At 35.3% G+C, this 23,643-nt stretch overlaps 1 protein-coding gene and 1 pseudogene across 17 annotated transcripts in view; one reads left to right on the top strand and one right to left on the bottom strand.

The window, feature by feature from the left end:
- The window catches only part of STAU2 (staufen double-stranded RNA binding protein 2), a 344,586-nt gene that overhangs the window by 185,586 nt on the left and 135,357 nt on the right, over nt 1-23,643 (top strand). The gene's annotated exons all lie outside the window — the stretch shown is intronic.
- Nucleotides 1,373-7,740, bottom strand: LOC306666511 (exportin-T-like; annotated as a pseudogene). Its single transcript has one exon. The product of its transcript is annotated as an exportin-T-like (transcript).

Raw genomic sequence — 23,643 nt, 5'->3', positions numbered from 1 at the left:
TTCTCATAAAGGTGTTTTAGTTTGTTTATCATTTTTCAATCTGTTTTTATGGGGGAATAAGGCGGAGCTTCCTATTCTCTTTAAGCTTTTTAATTTTGAGATAATTATAGATTTATATCAGTTGTAAGAATTAATACAAAGATATTCTGTGTATTTTTTGCCTCGTTTACTTACAATAACATCTTAAAAACTATACAGTATACTATTTAAAAATGGTGTTATGTAGTAGTATGTAAACTTTTGGGATTGATTTTTTTTCCAGTTAGCATAATTCACTGAAGATTTCATCCAGATTATTGAATGTGGCAATTATTATTCTTTTTTAATTTTTAAGTAGTATTCTATCGTATGGGGTAGTCTAACCATTCACTCATTGAAGGATATGTTTGTTTTCAATTTTTAGATATTGCAAATAAAACTGCAGTACTGATATTCTTGTACAGATTTTTCTTGTGAATCTTTTTGTTTCTGTGTTGTAGATGCCCATGTGTGCAATTGCTTGGTTGTATGGTAGTTATGTGTTTGCTTTCTATAGAAAATGTCACAGTTTCCCGGAGTACCATGTTTCATTCTTACCAGCAGTGCCTAAGTGATCCAGGTTCTCTAAATCCAGGAGTTGGTATTTAGTTTAGCCAGCAATTCTTCATTTTGGGTTTTCTGATAGGTGTTCAGTGATATCTCATTGTGGTTTTACTCTTGCATTTCTCTTTTGGCTAATGGTGTTGAAATTTAATGTTACTGAGAATCTTTTCATGTGCTTATTTGCCAACTATAAATCCTCTTTGGTGAAATGTCTCCATGTCTTCTGTCCATTTTCTATTTAGATGATGATGATGATGATGATGATTTACAAGTGTGACTTCAGGTTTCTTTGTACATTATTGATACTAATCGTTAAATGGATCTGTGGTATGCAAATATTATCTCCTAATCTACAGCTTGTATTTTCATGTGGTTTCTGTGCAGGGTCTTTTGCACAGGAAAAAATTTGATTTTGTTAGATCCTGCTTATTTTTTTTTCGTTAGTGTGTTTTCAATGTCAAGTCTTAGATCTCTTTCTCTAACCCTAGATCCCAAAGAGTTCTGTTTTTTCCCTAAAAATTTTATAATTCTACATTTAAATTAGCAGTCCATTTTGAGATAATTTTTGTATAAAGTGCAAGGCTTAGATTAAGATTTGCCCCCCTCCTTGGTTGTCCATCTGTTCTATTTGTTGAAAAGGTTGTCTTTCCTCTGCTGAACTGGTTTTATATTTTTGTGAAAAGTCACTTGGATGTACTTTTATGAATTTAATTCTGAGTTCTCTGTTCTTTATCAGTGAATATGTGTTTATACCTTTGTCAATACCAGTTTTGATTACTGGTCCACCAATTACTCCTACTTTATTCTTTTTTTTTTTTTTTAGATTTCACTACATAAAATTTATTTTTTTATTTTATAAAAAATGTATAACACTGGCACCTACTTTTCAGTCAATCAATTTATGAACCCATTCTCTTGTAGATTTTACATTGGTATTGAAACAGTTTAAAGAAACATAATGGCTATCTACAAAAAATTAGTTTTGATTGATGTATTCCGCCCATACTTTTATGTCCCCATACTTTTATGTGTCTGCACACATAAAGAAAACTAAAATTTTTAAACATTTTGTATTCATCAATTTTTAAGAAAATTACACTGTTTCCACTGCTATGGTCTTTATAAAGAAAGAACTTAAGTTTCAAATAAAGAAAAAAAATTAAGATAAAAGGCATAACTCTGCTTTTAACAGCATTTTTATGTAGAACAATTTGAGCTGGCATGCAAGCAACTTCTCTTGTTGTCACATACCTGTGTGTAGGGAAAATTACACCTATTTTACAGAAAAATTCTAAATCATATATGCAGTAAGCTCAAAACAATGTTAGAAAGACAATATGAATGGCACACAAAAATTGCTTCTTTATAAATTATTAACTAGAATTCCTGATCATGAAGTAGGCAAAGGTAAATCCAGTCCTTAGGGCTTTGCTATCTGAAAGAACACCTTTAAGTAATTTTTAAAAACTTTAGCATCTGGCTACTGAAGTGCTTGACTCCTGAATTATTTCTGGAGCTACTTGCAAGGACGGCAGGTATTCTTGTTGAAGATACTGAACACATTCTGGGCCCCATTTGAGGTGAATGGTTTTCAGTTTCACAGCACACTCAGAGAGAGCCAATACTGTTTGTGCATCATCCAGGTCAAAGGTTTGTTTTAAAGGTGCTAGGAAACATGCAGAGACAGTATGTTTATAGACAAAATCAGAAAATCCCACTGGTCCATCTTTACCTCCCCAGAGTTCTACCAACTTTGAGAGGATGATAAAACGTGTTCTGAGCAGTTGGATCTGTATATTCAACTGCTCCTTGGATGATGATAATAAGCACTCTTTCTACATTTTCTGCACCTTGATTTGCTATAACTTTGTTCATTCTGCTGCCTGCGACTGTTTGAAGGAAAGCGAAGTAACTTCTCTGCAACATTTGCTTCTCTAAAGCAGCAGACTGGTCGTTCTCTTCAGCAGGTCACAGCAGCACTTTAAAAATTGCATGGAGCAACGGCATGAACATCTGTTGTAAAAATGGGGATACCTGCATTTTAATTTTGGCTGTAATCTGTTTGATAAGAGGAATGAACTAACTCCTGGAGGTCTTTTGCTTCAGAGTCTTTGAGCATGTGTTCTGAGGCAGATGGGATAAATGGAGGAACTTCTTCCTCTAGGCAAATAATCATTCGATGAAGGAAAGTGTGAACTCCACTTCTGAGAACGTCTTTTCTTATTGGCAAGAATGACTGTAAATCGTCTAGATAAACTTCAGAGCAGCACACTGTTTCACAGTCTGCTTGTTGCTGAAAGCTTTGCTGGTTCAACTGGCAAATCCAACAGCATGGTTGAGACAGTCAGTTAGAGATGCCTGCCTTTCTTCATCTTGTGCCAGCATCAATTTTTCTAACAGAATTTAAACTTCTCCATTAGTGGAGTCAATAGATTCCTCATTAAGGCTTGCTTTCTTTCTGCTGGGTATTCACTATTAACAATCAGCACTCCAGCTGTCTCATAAATAAATAGTTAATCATCACTGCTCAACAAGGACAGATGACCATTCTCAGGTGGAGAAAGGGCTAATAAATATTGTATTCTATTCAAAATATCTTCAATGAAAGGATTCATTTGTTCATTGAGAGAGTCGACAAATCTAGAAAACAGGGAAGCAGTTCTGCTCTGAATTTTAGCACTGGAATGCCACAGACCCCTGTGATCTAAGGAAGCCATAAATACACATGGAATGTATTGAGGTTCAACTGTGAAAAACTTTTCATATCTAACAACAGTTTCAAAGAACTCCAGTGTCACCAATGTATGCTGACTCCTGATGTTACCCAAGTTCGCATTATATCCTTCAAAGCACTAGCTTTTGAAACATGACCTTAGGAGTGAGCACCATGAGACACTGGAAGAGTTCTGCCAACATATTACAGCAATCTTATTGCTACTTCAACTTCCCTAAACTGTGTGGTCTGCCAGTTCTGCAGGATAGAACTAAAAATGGCAAACAGAAGCCAGCAGTAACTCTGGTAAAACTTGAGCAAGTCTGTCCAACAATAACTTCAGTTGTTTTCTATACTCTACAAACATGGCTTCATCTTCACCTTCATTTTCAAAGTTATATTCTTCATGATAAGTCAATTTTTTCATAACAGCCAATATGATTGCCTCTGCATTAGCTTTTTGCTGATCTGAGAGCACTGTAAGCTGTTTTAAAATATGAAGGTAATCATAACAAAACCCAATAAAGTTAGAGATGTCATTATCCTCATGAATTAGTAGCTGCAACATAAGCACCACTTTTGTTTCTATAGCTTGTAGTGCCTCTTGTGCATTCTTGATATCCCCATTCTTAATTAATTTACTCCAGCTAACTATCAATGACTATCCCATTCCATTTACCAGGTTAGAAAATCTGATCAGGAAGTCCACATCTTCTTCCTGGTCAATGCTAAGAAAACCAGCAGTCTGTAATACTTGACACAAGGATTCTACTAGCTTCATTTTTTCAACAGGGTGCATTCCTTTATTTACAATTTCAAATAAAAAGTCACATGCTTCTTCTTATAGAACTTCTATTGACATATGACCTAGCAGCATATTTATAAACCTATCACTGGCTATAAGGGATATGTCTATCCAAGAGACATAAGCCCCAACTACTTCAAGGCACTGACATGTCACTTCTGAATTAACATGCTGATAATTTTGTAAGATTTGGTACCATAGACTTAGAATGCACTGCTCCTTCTTGGTATCTTTTATTAGAGTATTCCTATGAACCTCCTCTAATGTATGAACCACATCACTATCTACCAGCTCTGAATCAATAGCCATGAGGATTTGGAGGTACAGATCTACTCCCCTTGGATTTAGGTCTATTACTGAGAGAATGTAAAAAACAAAAAACAAAATTAAAAAAAAAAACAAAAAAACTACAAACAAAAAAATGTTGGGCCATTTAGTGAGATATTCTGTTACAAAAAGCACGGCGAAGACTTGGGCTGCTTAATTTGTATAAAGGTCTTCTCTGGTTGGGGATTCAACATCTGAACTTGAAGCCAAGATATGAGTGTCTCCTTAATTAGTTGTTGTTGAACAGTGGTTAGTTCTGAATGTTTGTATTTAACTTGATGTTCTAATACTTGAAAGCAGAAAAACTTGATGTGATCATCACTGTAAGTCCTTTGTGCTGGAGCTTCTGCACGCACCTGCCAGGCATCTGGGGATATCTTTAACTGCTCAAAATGGGCCAGGGCCCTTCGTCTAAAGTCTGAATCAGCATTTGGATTTAGCCCTAAAAGAGCCTGTTCATCCATCCCTGCTGTTATACTTGGAGTTTTCTGATTACAATAGGTGTGCCCTCTGATCCCACAGAAGAATCCACATCTTCCCTATCACTCCACCTTACCTCCCCGCCTGCACTCCTGAGGGCGGGTTAGTGGCATGGAGTGACAGCCATAGCCACAGCCGCAGCGCTAACACCGGAGACCGAGCTGGCTGGGGCCACGTGCCTCTTGCGGCTCCACGTCCCCTGGCATCCTCTCTTGTGTGGTGCCAAGCAGGCACCTACTTTATTCTTTTTATAAAATTGGTTTAGGTATTGTACATCCTTTGCATTTCCATATAAAATTTTAAAGTAATTTTGCCTCTACAAAAAAATCTTGCTGAGATTTTTTCTTTGTTCTGAGTAGTTATATATGACAGTAGAATGCATTTTGACACATCATACATAAATGGAATATAATTTTTCAGTCTTCTGGTTGTACATGATGTAGAATTACACTGGCCATGTAATTGTATATGCATATAGGGTAATAATGACTGATTCAGTCTACTATCCTTCCTACCCCCATACTCCCTCCCTTCCCTTCATTCCCCTCATTCCCCTCTGTCGAATCCAAAGTACCTCTGTTCTTCCCTTGGCCCCCACCCCTTATTGTGAATTAGCATCCACATATCGGAGGAAACTTTTGACCTTTAGTTCTTTGGGATTGGCTTATTTCGTTTAGCATGATATTCTCCAGTTCCATCCATTTACTAGTAATTGTCATAATTGCATTGTTCTTTAAGGCAGAGTAATATTCCATTGTGTATATTCACCACATTTTCTTTATCCATTCATCTGTTGAAGGACACCAAGGTTGGTTCCATAGTTTAGCTATTGTGAATTGAGCAGCCATAAACATTGACATGGCTGCATCATAGAGTATGCTGATTTTAAGTCCTTTGGATGTAAAACAAGGAGTGGGATAGCGGGTCAAATGGTGGTTCCAGTCCAAGTTTTCTTAGAACTCTCCGTACTGCTTTCCAGAGCAGTAACGAAAATAGCATTCCCACCAGCAATGTATGAGTGTACCTTTCCCCCCACATCTTCACAAACATTTATTGTTGCTTGTATTTTTGATAATTGCCATTCTAATTAGGGTGAGATGGAATCTTAGGGTAGTTTTGATTTGCATTTCTCTAATTGATAGAGATGTTGAACATTGTTTCATATGTTTGTTGACTTTGTATTACTTCTGTGAAGTGTCTCTTCAGTTCCTTAGCCCATTTATTGATTGGGTTATTTGTTTTTTTGGTGTTTTGTTTTTTGAGTTCTTTATATATCATGGAGATTAATGCTCAGAGGTGCAGGTGGCAAAGATTTTCTCCCATTCTGTAGACTCTCTCTTCACTTTCTTGATTTGTTTCCTTTGCTGTGAAGAAGTTTTTTAGTTTGATACCACCCCATTTATTGATTCTTGATTTTATTTCTTGTGCTTTAGAAGTCTTGTTAAGGAAGTCAGGTCCTAAGTTGACATGGTGGAGATTTGGGCCTACTTTTTCATCTGTTAGGCATAGTGCCTAAGTTCTTGATCCACTTTGAGTTGAGTTTTGTGCAGGTTGAGAGTGGTTTAATTTCATTTTACTGCCTATGGATTTCCAGTTTTACCAGCACCATTTGTTGAAAAGACTATCTTTTCTCTGATCTATGTTTTTGTCGATTTTGTCTAGTATGAGATAACTATTTAGTGGGTTTGTCTCTGTATCTTTTATTCTGTACCATTGGGGTAAGCATCTGTTTTGGTGCCAGTACCATGCGTTTTCGTTACTATGACTCTGTAGTACAGTTTAATGTTTGGTATTGTGATGTCTCATGTTTCACTCTTCTTGATAAGGATTGCTTTAGTTATTCTGGGTCTCTTATTTTTCCAAATGAATTTCATGATCACTTTTTCTAGTTTTATGAAGAATATCATTGGCATTTTAATAGGAATTGCATTAAATCTCTATAACGTTTTTGGTAGTATAGCCATTTTGACTTTATTAATTCTGCATGTCCAGGAGCTTGGGAGGTATTTCCATTTTCTAAGGTCTTCAATTTCTTTCTTTAGTGTCTGTAGTTTTCATTATTGAGGTCTTTCACCTCCTTTTTTAGATTAATTCCTATGTATTTTATTTATTTTTTTAAGGCTATTGTGAATGGGGTTTAATTAGTTTTCCTAATTTCTCTTTCAGTAGATTCATCACTGATATATAGGAATGCATTTGATTTATGGGTGTTAATTTTATATCCTGCCACTTTGCTGAATTCATTTATTAGTTCTAGAAGTTTTCTGGTGGAATTTTTTTGGATAGTCTAAATATAGAATCATGTCATCAGCAAATAGTGATGGTTTGAGTTCTTCTTTTCCTAGTTGTATCCCTTTAATTTCCTTTGTCTAATTGCTCTGGCTAGAGTTTCATGGATGATGTTGAATAAAATTGGTGAAAGAGGGCATCCTTGTCTTGTTCCAGTTCTTAGAGGGAATGCTTTCAATTTTTCTCCATTTTGAATTATGTTGGCCTTGGGTTTAGCATATATAGCTTTAAAATGTTGAGGTATATTCCTACTGTCCCTAGTTTTTCTAGAGTTTTAAACATGAAAGTGTGCTGTATTTTTTTCAAATGTTTGTTCTGCATGCACTGAGATGATCATATGATTTTTGTCTTTAGTAAGTCTATTGATGTGATGAACTATGTTTTATTGATTTCTGTATGTTGATCCAAACTTGCATACCTGGAATGTACCCCACTTGATTGTGGTGTGCTATCTTTTTTATGTTTTTGTATGTATTTTGCCAGGATTTTTTCATATATGTTCATCAGGGATATTAGTCTGAAGTATTCTTTGCTTGATGTGTCTTTGATTTTGGTGTCGGGGTGATACTAGTTTCATGGAATGAGTTTGGAAGGGTTCCTTCCTATTCCTGTTTCATGGAACACTTCAAGGGTTATTGATATTAATTCTTCTTGCAAAGTCTTGGAGAATTTGGCTGAGAATCTGGCTGAGAAATCTGTCTGGTCCTGGGCTGTTCTGAATTGGTAGGCTTTTGATGGCATCTTCTTTTAACTTGCTTAAAAGTGATCTGTTTAAATTGTGTATGTCCTGTTTCAGTTTAGGCAGGCCATATGTCTCTAGATATTTGCCAATGTCTTCAAGATTGTCTATTTTATTGGAGTATAAATTTTCAAAATAGTTTGTGATTATTTTCTGTATTTAGGTAATGTCCATCGTGATACTTTCTTTTTCATCACCAATTTTAATAATTTGAGTTTTCTCTCTCTTTCTCTTTGTTAATGTGGTTAAGGGTTTGTGAATTTTATTTATTTTTTCAAAGAACCAACTTTTTGTTTGGTCAGTTTTTTTAATTGATTCTTTGGTTTCAATATCATTGATTTTTTTTTTTTTCTGCTCTGATTTTAATTATTTCCTGTCTTCTGCTTTTGGTGTTGATTTGTTATTTTTCTAGGACTTTGAAATATAATATTAGATCATTTATTTGTTGACTTTCTATTCTTTTAATGAATGAACTCAATGCAATGAACTTTCCTCTTAGCAATGCCTTCATAGTGTCCCAGAGATTTTGATATGTTGTATCACTATTCTCATTTACCTCTAAGTATTTTTTTATTTCACCTCTGATTTCTTCTGCTATCCATTTGTCATTTAATAGCATATTATTTAGTCTCCAAGTGTTAGAGTAGCTTCTACTTTTTAATTTTATCTTTGATTTCTAATTTCATTCCATTATGATCTGACAGAATGCAGGACATTATCTCTATTTTTTTGTATTTGCTAAGAGTTGCTTTGTAGCATAAGATGTGATCTGTTTTAGAGAAGGATTCATGTGCTGCTGAGGAGAAAGTGTATTTGTTCATTGATGGATATAATATTCTATACATGTCTGTTAAGTTTGAATTATTGATTGTATTATTTAGTTCTATAGTTTCTTTGTTTAATTTTGCTTAAAAGATGTGTCCAGTAGTGAGAGAGGTGTGTTAAAGTCACACGGTATTATCGTGTTGTGGTCTGTTTGATTCTTAAAATTGAGAAGGGTTTATTTGATATATGTAGATGCTGCATTGTTTGGGGCATAAATATTTATGATTTTTATGTCTTATTGATGTATAATTCCCTTAAGCAGTATGAAATGTCCTTCTTTGTCCCTTCTGATTAACTTTGACTTGAAGTCCACTTTATCTGATATGAGGATAGAAACCCCTGCTTGTGAGTGATATAGTTGTTCTTTTTTTTTTTTTTTTTGTCTGTCCTTTTCATCTGTGAATGTTTTTGCCTATGAACTGAGTCTCTTGAAGATAGCATATTGTTGGGTCCTTTTTTTTTTTTTTTTTTTTTTGGTACCAGGGATTGAACTCGGGAGTATTCGACCACTGAGCCACATCCCCAGTTTTATTTTATATTTTATTTAGAGACAGGATCTTCCTGAGTTGTTTAACACCTCACTTTTGCTGAGTCTGGCTTTGAACTTGAGATTCTCCTGCCTCAGCCTCTCCAGCTGCTAGAATTGCAGGCATGCACCACTATGCTTGGCTTGGATCTTGTTTTTTAATCTAGTCTGCCAGTCTGTGTCTTTTGATTGATGAGTTTAGGCCATTAACTTTCAAGGTTTTTATTGAGATATGATTTATATTCCTGGTCATTTTGGTTTATTTCTAGTTTTTAATTTGAATTAGCTTCTCCTTTGATCAACTATTCCTTTAGTGTAGTTGTTCCCTTTGCTGGTTTTCACTTTTTCTTTTCATTTCATCTTCATGGAATAATTTGTTGGGAATGTTCTGTAGTGAAGACTTTCAAGTTGTGAATTCTTTTAACTTTTGTTTACCATCTAAGGTTTTTATTTCATCTTCAAATGTGGAGCTTAATTTTGCTGGCTATAGAATTCTTGGTTGGCTTCCATTTTCTTTCAGAACTTGGTATATATTATTCTAGGACCTACTAGCTTTGAGGCTCTGAGTTGAGAAATCAGTTGAGATCTGAACTGTTTTCCCCTTGTATGTAATCTGATATTTTTCTCTCACAGCCTTTAAAATTCTATCCTTATTCTGCACATTAGGCATTTTCATTATAATGTGTCTTAGTGTGTCTTGCTGAGATTTTGATAGGAATTGTGCTAAACTTGTTTATCAATTTGGGGATAATTGACATCTGCTTTTATTTCTGGCTCCCCCCACTCACTGTCACTTTGTGTGATCTGTCACATTTTTGCGTTTCTTTGGATGCTACAGAATATTGTGTTGAAAACTGAGCATTTGAGGTAAAATGTAACAGCTCTGGATACTGATTTCCCTCCCTTTCCTGGGCTTATTTTTGTTGTTGTCTGTCTACTTGATTGATGACTTAGCTGAGCTATTTTTGAGAAGTCCATTTCTCTTACAGTGTGGAGCCTGTTTCCTTCACAGAGGACAGATTTCTGAGCATGTGCATGGTCACCTGGGATGCCATTGTATTTAGCAGGCTCTTTTGCCCCTTCTCTATTCTTTGTTGGAATTTCTACCTCTGTTAGTATTACATGCAACTGTTAGGCTCCACTAATTGCTGGAGATGCTGTGTTGTTTTTGTGAGACTTAAATTGTTTCTGGTCTGATCCTCTTAATTTTGGGCCCCTTTGAGGGATAGCTTTTGAGGTCAATCCTTGAAGTTTGTTCTGACCTCAGGAGGATTTTTCTTAGCTCTTTTTAAGTTGTTTCTGACAAACTTGGTTTATAGTATAGCTTTTGCTCGAATTGAACTACCATACTCATGAATTTCTTACCCACAAAATCTCCACTGTTTTCCCGAGTGCCCTTAGACTTGAACTTTCCCACACTCTGTCAAACAATGTAATTTTCTTTTGGAAATCTTTGGAACTCTCTGTTCTTATGGATTACCTCTCCCCTTGGGTACAATTTCTGAGCCATTGCTCCAAAGTGGAATTTTAAGACAGTTTAAGACCCCCCACTTCTCTTGGGGTGATGGTGATGTCCTACTTTGTGATAAAGGTGTTAGGTGAGGGAAGTAGTCTCTGATATTCTTGGCTTCCCTTTTCTGATGTGGAACCTCCCTCTTGTGAAGAAGCTGAAGGGAAGGATATTAGTGCTCAAGTATTCTCAGCCTCCTGTTCCTATGTAGAGTCAATATTGTATGGGTGATAGCTGTTTATGGAAGAACGGACCCTCTAATTTCTTGGCTGCATACACCAGGAATTTAGCTCTTGCATCTTGGAACTGCAAGAAATGAGAACTTCTTGTAGCCTACCCCTGTGGTGAGATTTCATATTCCTTGATGGGAGGTTGAGGAGAAAAAGAACTCCAGTCTTCTTAACTACATGGGGGAAGAAGGGAGCAGATTGTGGCTGAAATTCCACACACTTTCACTGTTCTGATCAAGATTTATTAGATTTTCTTAAATAAATGTACAATGCCTTCACATATAAAATGTGGAATTAAGCTAAACTTCATAGGTTAAAGACAGTGCTCCACAAGACTGCTCTTACTCTGATAGCAGATGGAAAACTTAGGGATTCCCAAGGCTGCCTTCATTTCTGATCAATAGGTTAGAAATTTGTGAGTTCCTCCTACTCTTATCAGGTTTGAAAACTTCCTAGACCAATCAAAAAGCTTGGGTAAGTACTTTACTTACAGTGACATGTTTATTGTAGCAAAGAGGATACAAATCAGGAAGAGACACATTGGTTGAAATCTGGGAGTATGTGAAATGAATTTTCTGGTGTTATCTTCTTATGGAGTTAGGACACATCACTGTTACAGCACATGGATGTGTAAAAATATATAGAGAATAATGCTAACCAGGGAAACTCACTTGAGCTTCTCAAGTTGTCTGGAGTATTTTTATTGGGGTTTTATTATGCATGCATTGTCGATTATGTCTTTGGCCATGAAATTGATATGAACCTGAAGCTCTTGGAGATCAGGCTGATATCATGTGCTCTAAATCCCTTTTATTCAAATGCTTTTACTCAAATGTGGTCTTTCTGAAATGACCATCCCCCATTTGAGTCTTCTCATTAGGATGAACTATCTAGGGGCCCACTGTGAGTCAACTTGTTAATGTAAACTCTGTGTGGTCTCTTGTCGCCTACCAGGAATTACAAAGATATTCTTGTCACTTGATAATTTCAAGGATTTAGAAACTACCTCTCAGAAACTGAGGACAAAGGACAAATTCTTTATTACATAGGGAAATGTTTCCTTACTGGCCAGATTCCCTTAGGACATTTTCAGAAACTTTGATATTTTTGAAAAATTAATTTGTACCAATTATGATTGTAGGGGAGTGGGTCTGTGGATCTTCTCATGTTATCATTTGGAAGGAGAACTTCTGCTTTCTTTTGATTAATGTTTGCATGATATATCAGTTACTCCATCCTTTTATTTTCAACTGCTTCTATCGTTTGACATAAGTTTGTTGTAAATAGCATATAGTTGTATCACATTTTTAAAATCCACACTGCCAACTTCCTTTTAATTGGTATATTTAGATCATTTACATTTAATGAAATTATTGGCATTTAGGGCTTAAGTATGCTATTTTATACTTTTCTAGTTGTCCTCTCCTTTTTTTGTCTTCCTATGGGTTACTTGACCTCTATTTAGAACTCCATTTACACTGTCTAGAGCATTTTTTGAATGTGTTTTCTTATATAGTCTTCTTAGTGGTTACCTTAGTTATTATCTTATAGTGTCTAAAGTGTCATCTTACCTTCAGGAGATTCATTTCAAGAAAAACCATGGCTAATACCCAGTCATTCATATATTCACACACACACACACACACACACACACACACACACACACACACATTTTTATATGTACCCTGAAACCTTACCACACGGTACCAGAATTAATCTATTCTTCAGGTTTTATGCCCTGGTGCTTCCTTTGCATTACTACTTTTGTACGTTGGGGCCATTATTAAGTAACATAGGGGTTACTTGAATATAGCTGATACCAAGTCAGTCTATCTAATAACCAAGATGACTACTAAATGATTAAGGATGGGTAGCATATATGCATGATACACTGGATGAAGGTATGATTCATGAGTGGGAATAGCAGGATGGTTTAAGATTTCATCACACTATTTAGAACAGCATGAATGTTAAACCTGTGAATTTTTATTTCTAAAAATTTCCTTTTGTTATTTTCAGACCTCTGTGGATCATGGGTAATTGCAACTGTGGAAAGTAAAACCTTGGATGAGGAGAACTACTGTGTCTACATAATCATCAGTCTATTGATGTTGCTTTTCAGTGTGATTGAAGTATAGAAACCTTATTTCCTTTTGTTTCTTTCTTCCTCCTTTATAATATAATCTTAAGTATTTTTCCTGTATACTTTTAGAATCACATCAGATAATAGTACAATTATTATTTTATCAGGAAAATCCAATTCAGAGAAAAGTAAAGAGGGGAAAGAAATTCCATTGTACTTGCCTTATGTTTTTTGCCTACCATGCTTTTTTTCTTCCTTCCTGATGGTCCGTGGATCTTTCTTTTTTCATTTCTTTCCTCCTTAAAGGACTTAATCTAGCCATTCTTTTAGCATGTATTTGTTAGATAATTTTCTTACTTCATCTGAGACTGTCTTGATTTCACCTTCCTTCCTGAAATATATTTTTACTGGATATAGGATTTTACATTGACTTTTTTTTTTTTTTTTTTTTTTTTTTAAAGCTCTTGATAAACATTGTGTTCCTCCCTTTTTGTCTCTGTGGTTTATGATGAGAAATCTGTCATTTGAATTGTCTTTCCCCTAAGGTTAGATTTTTATTTTCTCTGACCACTTCAAGATTCTTTGTCTTTAGTTTTCAGAAGTTGAATTTCATTGTGTCCTGGCATAGGTTTCTTTGTGTTTATCCTGCTTGGGATTTACTTAGCATCTTGAAGATTTGTATCTCTTGCCAGTTTGGGAGTTATCAGCTGTATCTTTTGAGTACTTTTTCATCCCTATTCTCTTTCTCCTTTCTATAGCATGAATATTAGGTCTTTTGTTGTATTCTCAACTGGTTCTTGAGGCTTTCTTGGTTTTTTCTGTTGTTTACATTTTCTCTCTTTTCTTTCCAGCCAATTTTCTGCCCGTTCTTCTAATTGGGTAATTTCTGCCTTCTTTCACTGATTCTTTCCTTTGCTCTGCTTTTTATTTTTGGTTGTGTATTTTAGTTCTAAAATTTGCATTTGGTTATTTTAATCTTCTAATTTTTTTAATTCACCTGTTTGCTGAGACTTTATATTTTCAGTTGTTTCTTACGTATTTGTATTTGTTCATTGAAGCATTTTTATCATGGCTGTTTTAAAATACTTGTTTGATTATTCACATATCTCCAACATCTCACTGTTGGCATCTTTTAATTTCTTTTTTCATTTACTTTGAGACCTCTATGATTGTTGCTATGTCTGGTGATGTCTTTATTGAAACCTAAGAATATTCATATTTATGAGACCTTGTATCTTATTTAAACCTTCCGTTCTTATTGTTCTTGTTTTATTTTGCTTTTTGTGACCCACCTCCAGAAGGTAAAGTGAGGAATGCCACCTTGCTACTGCTGGTTGAAGGTACAAGTCCAGGTTCCCCACTCTGCCCCCATTGACACTCAAAGTGGGATCTTCCTCATTACTGTTCAGTGGATTAGGGTTCCCCATCCATGAGAACTGATTTCCCTTAAATCCTGTCTGACATCACTCTAGTGGAAAGGGGAAGGGATCATTCAGTATTGCCAGTTAGGAGTAGAAGTCTAGGCTCCCTCTGTTGTCTCCACTAACACTGCAGACTGAGGATGAAAGTACTAGTGCCCTAAGTGGCTTTCTTTGACTTTTACTCCCACATTAGGGAAGTTGAGGCTTCAGTACAGCTTTGTGAGGGTGGAAGTCCACACTCTGCAGTAGGTGACGTGAGTAAGAGTAGGACAGTGGGTTTTTTTGTTGTTGTTGTTGGTGGTGGTGGTGGTTTTTTTTGGATGAATTAACATGGTTTTGGTTGAAGTGTTCTGTCTTGCTAGTTTCCCCCTTTCCTTGTTCTTTAAAAACAAAAACAAAGAATTTGTTGGGGGAAGTGCTGGGGAGTGATATTGGCCAAATTATATATAGTTATATTATGAGCATGTACAAATATGTAAAAGAAATCCCATATTACGTACAAGTACAGTGCACAAGTAAAAAATGTTCAGTTTAAAAAATGAATTTGTTATTTTTATGACATTTACAAAATTGGATAAATACTTAATATTTATATAATTCCAATTTTCTTAATATTGTGGGATCTTTCATAAGTTTCTGAGTAACATATAGACTAATTTATAATAAATTATTAAATCTCAAATATGTCATATAAGGGAAATTGAAAACCAGTATTATATGAGCTAACTTTTTTTATCTTAAAGCTGTGCTTAGAATTTTATACTAATCTAGTACTTGAAATTACTTTCTCACTATAACTAAAACTATGAAAATGGCTAAGCATATTATTTTGACATCTCTCCCAGGGGTGGTATCATAATGAGACTTTTTTTTTTTTTAAAGTAACTTTTCCCCTGGCCTTTGTCTCCATCTTTTCTATTACTGTACAAGGACAAACTCTGATTTTGTGAACCTAGAAAACAGGTTTAAAATAAAGAGAGACACCTCATTTTCAGTTTAATGTTTTGACGGTTTCTTTTCTCTATCATATATTAGAATATTTCAGGAATACAGATGTGAAGAATTTATGAGTGTATAGATATGAACAACAAAAGTTCTTCTTGTTTTGTTGTTTGTTTACTGATTGTAAAGGCAGTTGCATGAGCTGCTACTATAGCCAGATGCGTGGCCCCAACACCTGCCACTTTCAGCAAGTCATATAACCTCTTTGTGCCTTATGATCTTCTACTATGTAATTATAGTCCCTTCTTCATAGGGTCATTGTGAGGGTTACTGAGCTAAAATATGCAAAGCATTTAAAACAAGCCAGAGATCTAGTAAGGACTCTATGAATTTTATTTATAATTAGTATTGCTGTTATTACTGTTTTGTGAATTGCTTGAAGATACTGACTAGGAAGAACTACTCAAGATCCTAGCAGAGGAATACTGTGGTGTGATTTTTTTCGGTGTTGGTGCAGTAACCTTGTTTCTTCCTAGTAAGAGATCAGGTCATTTATGTCATGTGGAAGATATAGATAACCCACATTTCAGTCTTCTTGCAGTTTTAGGGTAATAGTCACTAACGGAGATTTTGTAAAGGAAAATGACTAATGAGAATGATCTCTATCTTACAAACCACCGTTTTACCCCATTTAATTATAAACTAATAATTGAAGATAACTCATTATCCTCACAAGCTGCTCTCAGACTTCATTTTCATTGCAACAGTTTTGTCTTTCTCAGTAAAAATTCTTGAGAATTCTGTCTTTATTGGGAAATATTAAGCCTTGAAAAAGGTGCACATGTCGGGAATGACTGACTCCCCAATTAACTCCCTAAACTATACTTAGGAGTTATTCATGAGGTGCACTGTCCTTGTAAAGTCAAACTGTTTCACACAGTTTCCCCCTCTTCTTTAATCTATAATTATGTCTTCTATTTGAAAGTGATTTCTAATCATAGAAATATGCTGAGTAGGTCTTTAGTGTATTTGGGGTGATGGTGGTGATTGACAGTTCCTCCATGTTTCTAATGTAAGCTTTAGATTGTCTCCCCGAGAAAGATACATGTTGGTTTGTATATATAACTGAAAGTTTGCAGTTTATTATTCGCCTTACACCTGTCCATAGATCTCTTTTGGAAACACTTGTGCCAAATTTGCTCTTTGATTTATCTCACTCATTTTGCACTCCAGAATTTTCTTGTTAAAGAAAATTTCTGACAAAAGTATAAATCATTCCACTAGTGTAAGATTTAAAAAGGAGTTTATTTATCAACCCGTGTTCTTATCCTTTGTTATTATACACTTCTTATTTTTCTCTTTTAAAGAAAAAATAACATTTTAACCGTTTTTGAAAATTCTGATTATCTCCTTTCTCTGGTTAAGCTGTGTACATTTGTGTAGTAGAACAAGTTTTCCAAAAGTATTTCCCAGTTTATTATAAAAATTCATGCAAATTTTATTGCTGTTACTGTTGTTTGTTTTTAGGATTTTTGTTTGTTTATTTGTTTTGTGGTGGTGCTGGGGATTGAGCCCAGGACTCTCGTGTGGGCTAAGCAAACATTCTATGATTGAGCTACATCCTCAACCCTTGATTTTAGTTTTTTAAGGCAAGTTTATCATTACTTCTTCTTACATCTTACACCTCCTGCCAGTTGCATGAGGAGAAGTCTCTTTGGGGCACACTGGATGCTCTGTCAGGGTCTCCTATCAGGCTGTGCCCTGGGTTTCTGCCTTTTGTGGACCAGGACCAGACTAAGCACTCCTACCTAGTACTGTGCTCAGCAAAAGACTTGTATCTCACTGAAAAGTTCTTTCTCAGTAATTTTATTCATAAGTATTCCCCAAAATAATAACTCTTCACATATATCATTATATTAAAAGTAGCAAAAAGAAAAAAATCACCAGTGAAATGTACAGGTTGATAAAATCAGTACTTTTATCCAACTCAGGATAAGAACAAGGTTAATTTCACCACTAATTTCAAGTTATGCTTTTAAACACATTAGAATACATTATTTTAAAATTAGAGCCTTATAGTTATACATAGTAATTGGGTTCATTTTGACAAAAATCATGCATGGAAGGAATTTGATTTCAATTCTAATTTCCCCTTTCCCACCCCTGCCATTTTCACTCCTCTGATCTACTGATCTTCCTTTTGCTTGTTTATTTTTGATTGGTACTTTCTACGTATACATAAAGGTGAAATTCCCTTTGGTACATTCGTGTATGCATATGATCTGATTGTTTAATTCATTCCATATTTCCTCCCCTTTTCCATCCTTCCACTTCCCTCTTGTTATCCTTCTTCCATTCCACTTGTCTTCCCTGTATATTTATTGATATGTGGTCCACCTACCATCTTCTTCCTCTCCTTTTTGCCATAGCTTCCATATTTGAGAGAAAACATTCATACCTTGATTTTCCGAGTCTGGCTTATTTTACTTAGCATGATATTCTCCATTTCCATCCATTTACTAGAAAATGCCATTATTTTATTCTTATTTATGGCCGAGTAAAACTCCATTGTGCATATATACCACATTTTCTTCATTCATTCATCTATTGATGTGTTTCTGGACTGATTCCATAATTTGGCTGTTGTGTATTGTGCTGTTACAAACATTGAAGTGGCTGTATTGCTATAATATACTGATTTTAGTTCTTTTGGCTAAATACTAAGGAATGGAATATGGTGGTTCATTCCTAGTTTCTTGGGGAATCTCCATACAGCTTTCCAGAGTGGTTGCACAAATTTGAATCTCACCAACAATGTATTAGTATACCTTTTCCCCCACATCCTCATCAGCATTTACTATTATTCATGTTCTTGAGAATTGCCATTCTGACTGGAGTGAAATGAAATGAAATGTTAGTGTTGTTTGGATTTGCAATTCCCAGATCGTGGGAGATGTTGAACATTTTTTCATGTATTGCCATTTGTGTTTCTTCTTTTGAGAGATACCTGTTTTTTTTTTTTTTTTTTTTGTTTGTTTGTTTTTTTTTTTTTTTAGTTTTTTGACTACTGTGTATTCTTGGTATTAATCCCCCTTGGTATATATTATATATTCTTGGAGGGCAGCTGGCAGAGATTTTCTTCCATTGTGAAGGCTCTCTCTCTCTTGATGTTCTTGTTACTTTTGCTGTGCAGAAGTTTTTTAATTTGACAGCATCCCACTTATTGATTCTCGGTTTTATTTCTTGAGCTGTAGGAGTCTTGTTGACAAAATTGGTACCTGTACCCATATGATGGAGTTTTGACCCATATTTTTACTTCTAGCAGTTGCAGGTCTAATTCCTAAGTCTTTGATTCATTTTTATTTGACTTTTGTGCAGGGTGAGAGGGATCCAAATTCATTCTTTTGCATATGGATTTCTGGTTTTCCTAGCACCATTTGTTAAAAAGGCTATCTTTTCTCTAACATAAATTTGGCACCTTTGTCAAATACCAGATGGCTGTAAGTAGGTGTGTTTGTCTCTGTGTCTTCTGTTCTATTCCATTGATCTTCATGTTTGTTTTGATGCCATTTCTATGCTATTTTTTAAAATTTATTTTTATTTGTTCTAATTAGTTATACATGACAGCTTTTTTTTTTTTTTTTTTTTACTATAGCTCTGTAGTATAATTTGAGATCATGTATTATGATGCCTCATGCATTGCTCTACTTGCTCAGAATTGCTTTGCTTATTCTGGGTCTCAGTCTTCCAAATGAATTAAAGGACTGTTTTTCTAGTTCTGTGAAGAATGTCATTGAGTTTTTGATGGGAATTGCATTGAGTCTGTATATTGCTTTTGTAAATATGTCTATTTTGACATATCAATTCTACCTATTCAAGAACATTTCTTCAGTGTTCTATAGCTTTCATTGTAGAGATTTTTCACATCCTGGTTAGATTAATTTCTAGGTTTTTTTTAGGTTATTGTGAAGAGAATGTTTTCCTGATTTCTTTCTCAGCAGAATTGCTGTTGGAGTATAGGAAAGCTATTAATTTCTGAGTGTTGATCATGTATCTTCTACTTTGCTGAATTCATTATCAGCTGTAGAAGTCTTCTGTTAGAATTTTTTGGGTCTTCTAGATATAGGATCATATCATAGCAGACAGTTCGACTTGTTTTCTATTTGTATTCCTTTAATTTCCTTCTCTTGCCTCATTGCTCTGGCTAGAGTTTTGAGAGTTTTTTTTTTTTTTTTTTTTTTAGGTGCTGGGGATTGAACCTAGGGCCTTGCACTCTACCAACTGAGCTATCTCCCCAGCCCTTGAGAGCTATCTTGAATAGAAGTGGTTAAGAGTACACATCCTTGTCTTGTTTTTTACTTTAGAGGAAATGCTTTCAGTTTTTTCTCTGTTCAGTATTGTTTTGATTTTGAGTTTGTTCTATATAGCCTTTTATTCCTGCTTTTTCTAGCATTTTTAACATGAATGAGTGCTGGATTTTATCAAAGGCCTTTTCTGCATCTATTGAGATCATCATATGATTCTTACTCTTAATTCTATTTAAGTGGTGAATTACATTTATTGACTTGTATATGTTGAACCAATCGTGCCTCCCTGGGATGGAGCCCACTTGATCATGGTGTATTTTCCTGATGTGTTTTTGAATGCAGTTTGCTAGTGTTTTATTAAGGATTTTTACATCTGTATTCATCAGGGATAGTGGTCTATAGTTTTCTTCCTCTGTGTCTTTATCTGGTTTTGGTATCATAGTAATACTGGTTTCGTAAATAGTAAAATACATTATTTTATGCATTTGTTCAATAGTGATTTCTTATAGTTGCTGTTTCTTTCTAGCTTTCCCTTCTAAGGTAATTCTGAGACTGAACTTAAAATGAAACTTCTCAAAAATAATGTACCAGTTTGATTTTTTCATTGTATTGTTCTTAGCAGTTTCCTTTTTTAGTTTAGCTTTCATAAAATTTTTCTTCAAATTTTGTGTTATTGATTTTTGACTCCATAAATAGTATATATGTGACTTTAAATTTAGGCAGAACTGGGGATCCAGCATCCTCGGCTAGAAGACCAGTTTGGCAGTGAGCTGTGTGGGAAAGGGAAGCAGGTCTCATCAAATACCTGTTTCACTGGATTCCAGCAATTGAGGAGGAAGAGGATATTTCTATACCTCACATCAGCCTCGCAGCTAAATATTGTGCTGAGGATGGATTCTGTCTTGTTTATGATCTCCCTAGAGATCAGGGCAGTCCAGTGGGTTCCTTCTTGAGTTTCTCACCCATTACTTGGTCTCAAGGTGCCTTTGGGAAAGAACAAGGCCCCTGCCATGTGGTCCACACTGCTAGAGCTTGGGGAACCAATCTGGGCTAATCTCAGGCTTGGAGTTTGGTTTCTGAGTTGAGCCTTAGGTATCTGGATATTACATTGAGTTCCTTACCTGTTCTTTTAGTGGGGCATTTAATATAATGATTAAGTGTCCAGTCTCTAGAGATATATTGCCTAGAGTAAGAGTCTAACTTGCTGCTTATTATCTTTATCACCATGGGTGAGTTGCCTAACATTTCTGTGCTTCTGTTTTTATATTACTAATATAGGTGACTAAGAATGTCCATCTCATAGCATGGTTGTTGGAATTAAATGAGATAACAGTGTCTGCAGTGTAGCTGTGTAAGGTGGTCACAGACTGATAGAACCAAGGAGGGAGTATCAAAGGCAAAATCAGGAACAAAAGTAGATACTGGAAGATTGGTCTCAGGACCTCTTCAGATAAGGGGTGAATATAATGGGATGTATTAAGCCCGAGCATCATGCAGTGTTTAAAGTCCATGAGCAAAACTGAGGTCAGAGAAAACACAGACTTTGGTTGTTGCATGAGAGAAAAATCTATCCTAAACAGTGATCAAGTAAAGGTAAGGTAATAATGAACTATTGTAGGGTGGCAATGACTATTTAGAATTACTGAAACCTCTTTTGGTAGATGTATGAATAAAAGTAGATTTTGTCATGTCTCCTAATAGAAATATAATTTGGCAAAATAAGTTAAAGGTCCCTAAATATGCACATGCTAAATTACTCTTTGATTCTACTTTTTAGGCCTTTGTACTCTTGAACAGCAATTTAAATTTCAACAGGAAAACTCTAATTATGAGCAATCCAACACTATTACTGATACTCAAATTGAAAATTATTTAGAAGTTGACTGCAGACTCTCATAAATCCATGTGCCTTTTATACTGTTTTATAACCATTTTGTTAAGAGTTGAACTCTAAGAAGGCAATCTTCCTTATTCACAAAGAAAAGTCATCTTGGACTTTGCTGTATAGTAGTAGATCCTGATCTCTCTACCAGTCTTTATACTGTGATGTGATGCTTTCCTTGAGTATTGAGAGTGCATTTTGTTACTTTATAATATTGCTATTAGAAAGTCTACTACAATTGTCTAATAACAATACTGAAGTAATATGGTTAAGTTTCTTGAACTGAGTATATAAATTAGAGTCATAACATTTAAATAAGAATTAAGTACATGCATCCAGATAGTTAAAAAAATTAGTAATAATAGGTATAAAAATTTCTAATATGTATGACATTTCACTTATCAAATTTGCAAATTTTTTTTGGTTTATTTATTTATTTTTTTTATTTTTTAATTTTTTAAATTGTAAACAAATGGGATACATGTTGTTTCTCTGTTTGTACTTGGTGTAAAGGCATACCATTTCTGTAATCATAAATTTACATAGAGTAATGTTGTTTGATTCATTGTTATTTTTTCCCTTTCCCCCACCCCTCCCACCCCTCTTTTCCCTCTATACAGTACTTCCTTCCTCCATACTTGCCCCCCTCCCTAACCCTAACTCTAACCCTAACACTAACCCTTCCCTCCCCCCCCATTATGTGTCATCCTCCACTTATTAGCGAAATCATCCATCCTTTGGCTTTTTGAGATTGGCTTATCTCACTTAGCATGATATTCTCCAATTTCATCCATTTGCCTGCAAATGCCATAATTTTATCATTCTTTATGGCTGAGTAATATTCCATTGTATATATATACCACAGTTTCTTTATCCACTCATCAATTGAAGGGCATCTAGGTTGGTTCCACAGTCTGGCTATTGTGAATTGAGCAGCTATGAACATTGATGTGGCTGTATCTCTGTAGTATGCTGATTGTAAGTCCTATGGGTATAGGCCAAGGAGTGGGATAGCTGGGTCAAATGGAGGGTCCATTCCAAGTTTTCTAAGGCATCTCCACACTGCTTTGCAGAGTGGCTGCACTAATTTGCAGCCCCACCAGCAATGTATGAGTGTTCCTTTCTCCCCACATCCTCGCCAACACCTGTTGCTTGTGTTTTTGATAATCGCCATTCTAATTGGGGTGAGATGGAATCTTAGGGTGGTTTTGATTTGCATTCTCTTATTACTAGAGATGTTGAACATTTTTCCATATGTTTGTTGATTGCTTGTAGATCTTCTTCTGTGAAGTGTCTATTCATTTCCTTAGCCCATTTGTCGACTGGATTATTTGAATTCTTGGAGTGGAGTTTTTTGAGTTCTTTATAGATTCTGGAGATTAGTGCTCTATCTGAAGTATGATTGGCAAAGATATTCTCCCACTCTGTAGGCTCTTTCTTCGCATTGCTGATAGTTTCCTTTGCTGAGAGAAAGCTTTTTAGTTTGAATCTATCCCAGTGGTTGATTCTAGCTTTTATTTCTTGTGCTATGGGAGTCCTGTTAAGGAAGTCTGATCCTAGACCAACAAGGTGAAGATTTGGACCTACTTTTTCTTCTATAATCTGCAGGGTCTCTGGTCTGATTCCGAGGTCCTTAATCCATTTTGAGTTTAGTTTCGTGCATGGTGAGAGATATGGGTTTAGTTTCATTCTGTTGCATATGGATTTCCAATTCTCCCAGCACCATTTGTTGAAGAGGCTATCTTTTCTCCATTGCATATTTTTGGCCCCTTTGTCTAGTATGAGAAAATTATATTTAGTTGGGTCTGTGTCCATGTCCTCTATTCTGTATCATTGATCTACCTTTCTATTTTGGTACCAATACCATGCCGTTTTTGTTACTATTGCTTTGTAGTAGAGTTGAAGTTCTGCTATTGCAATACCCCCTGTTTCACTCTTCCTGCTAAGGATTGCTTTAGCTACTCTGGATTTCTTATTCTTCC

Source organism: Sciurus vulgaris (assembly GCF_902686455.1).
Source record: "Sciurus vulgaris genome assembly, chromosome: 1".
Classification (NCBI taxonomy): domain Eukaryota; kingdom Metazoa; phylum Chordata; class Mammalia; order Rodentia; family Sciuridae; genus Sciurus; species Sciurus vulgaris.
The sequence above is the reverse complement of the archived record's forward strand: the minus strand, read 5'-3'. Positions and strand labels throughout refer to the sequence as shown.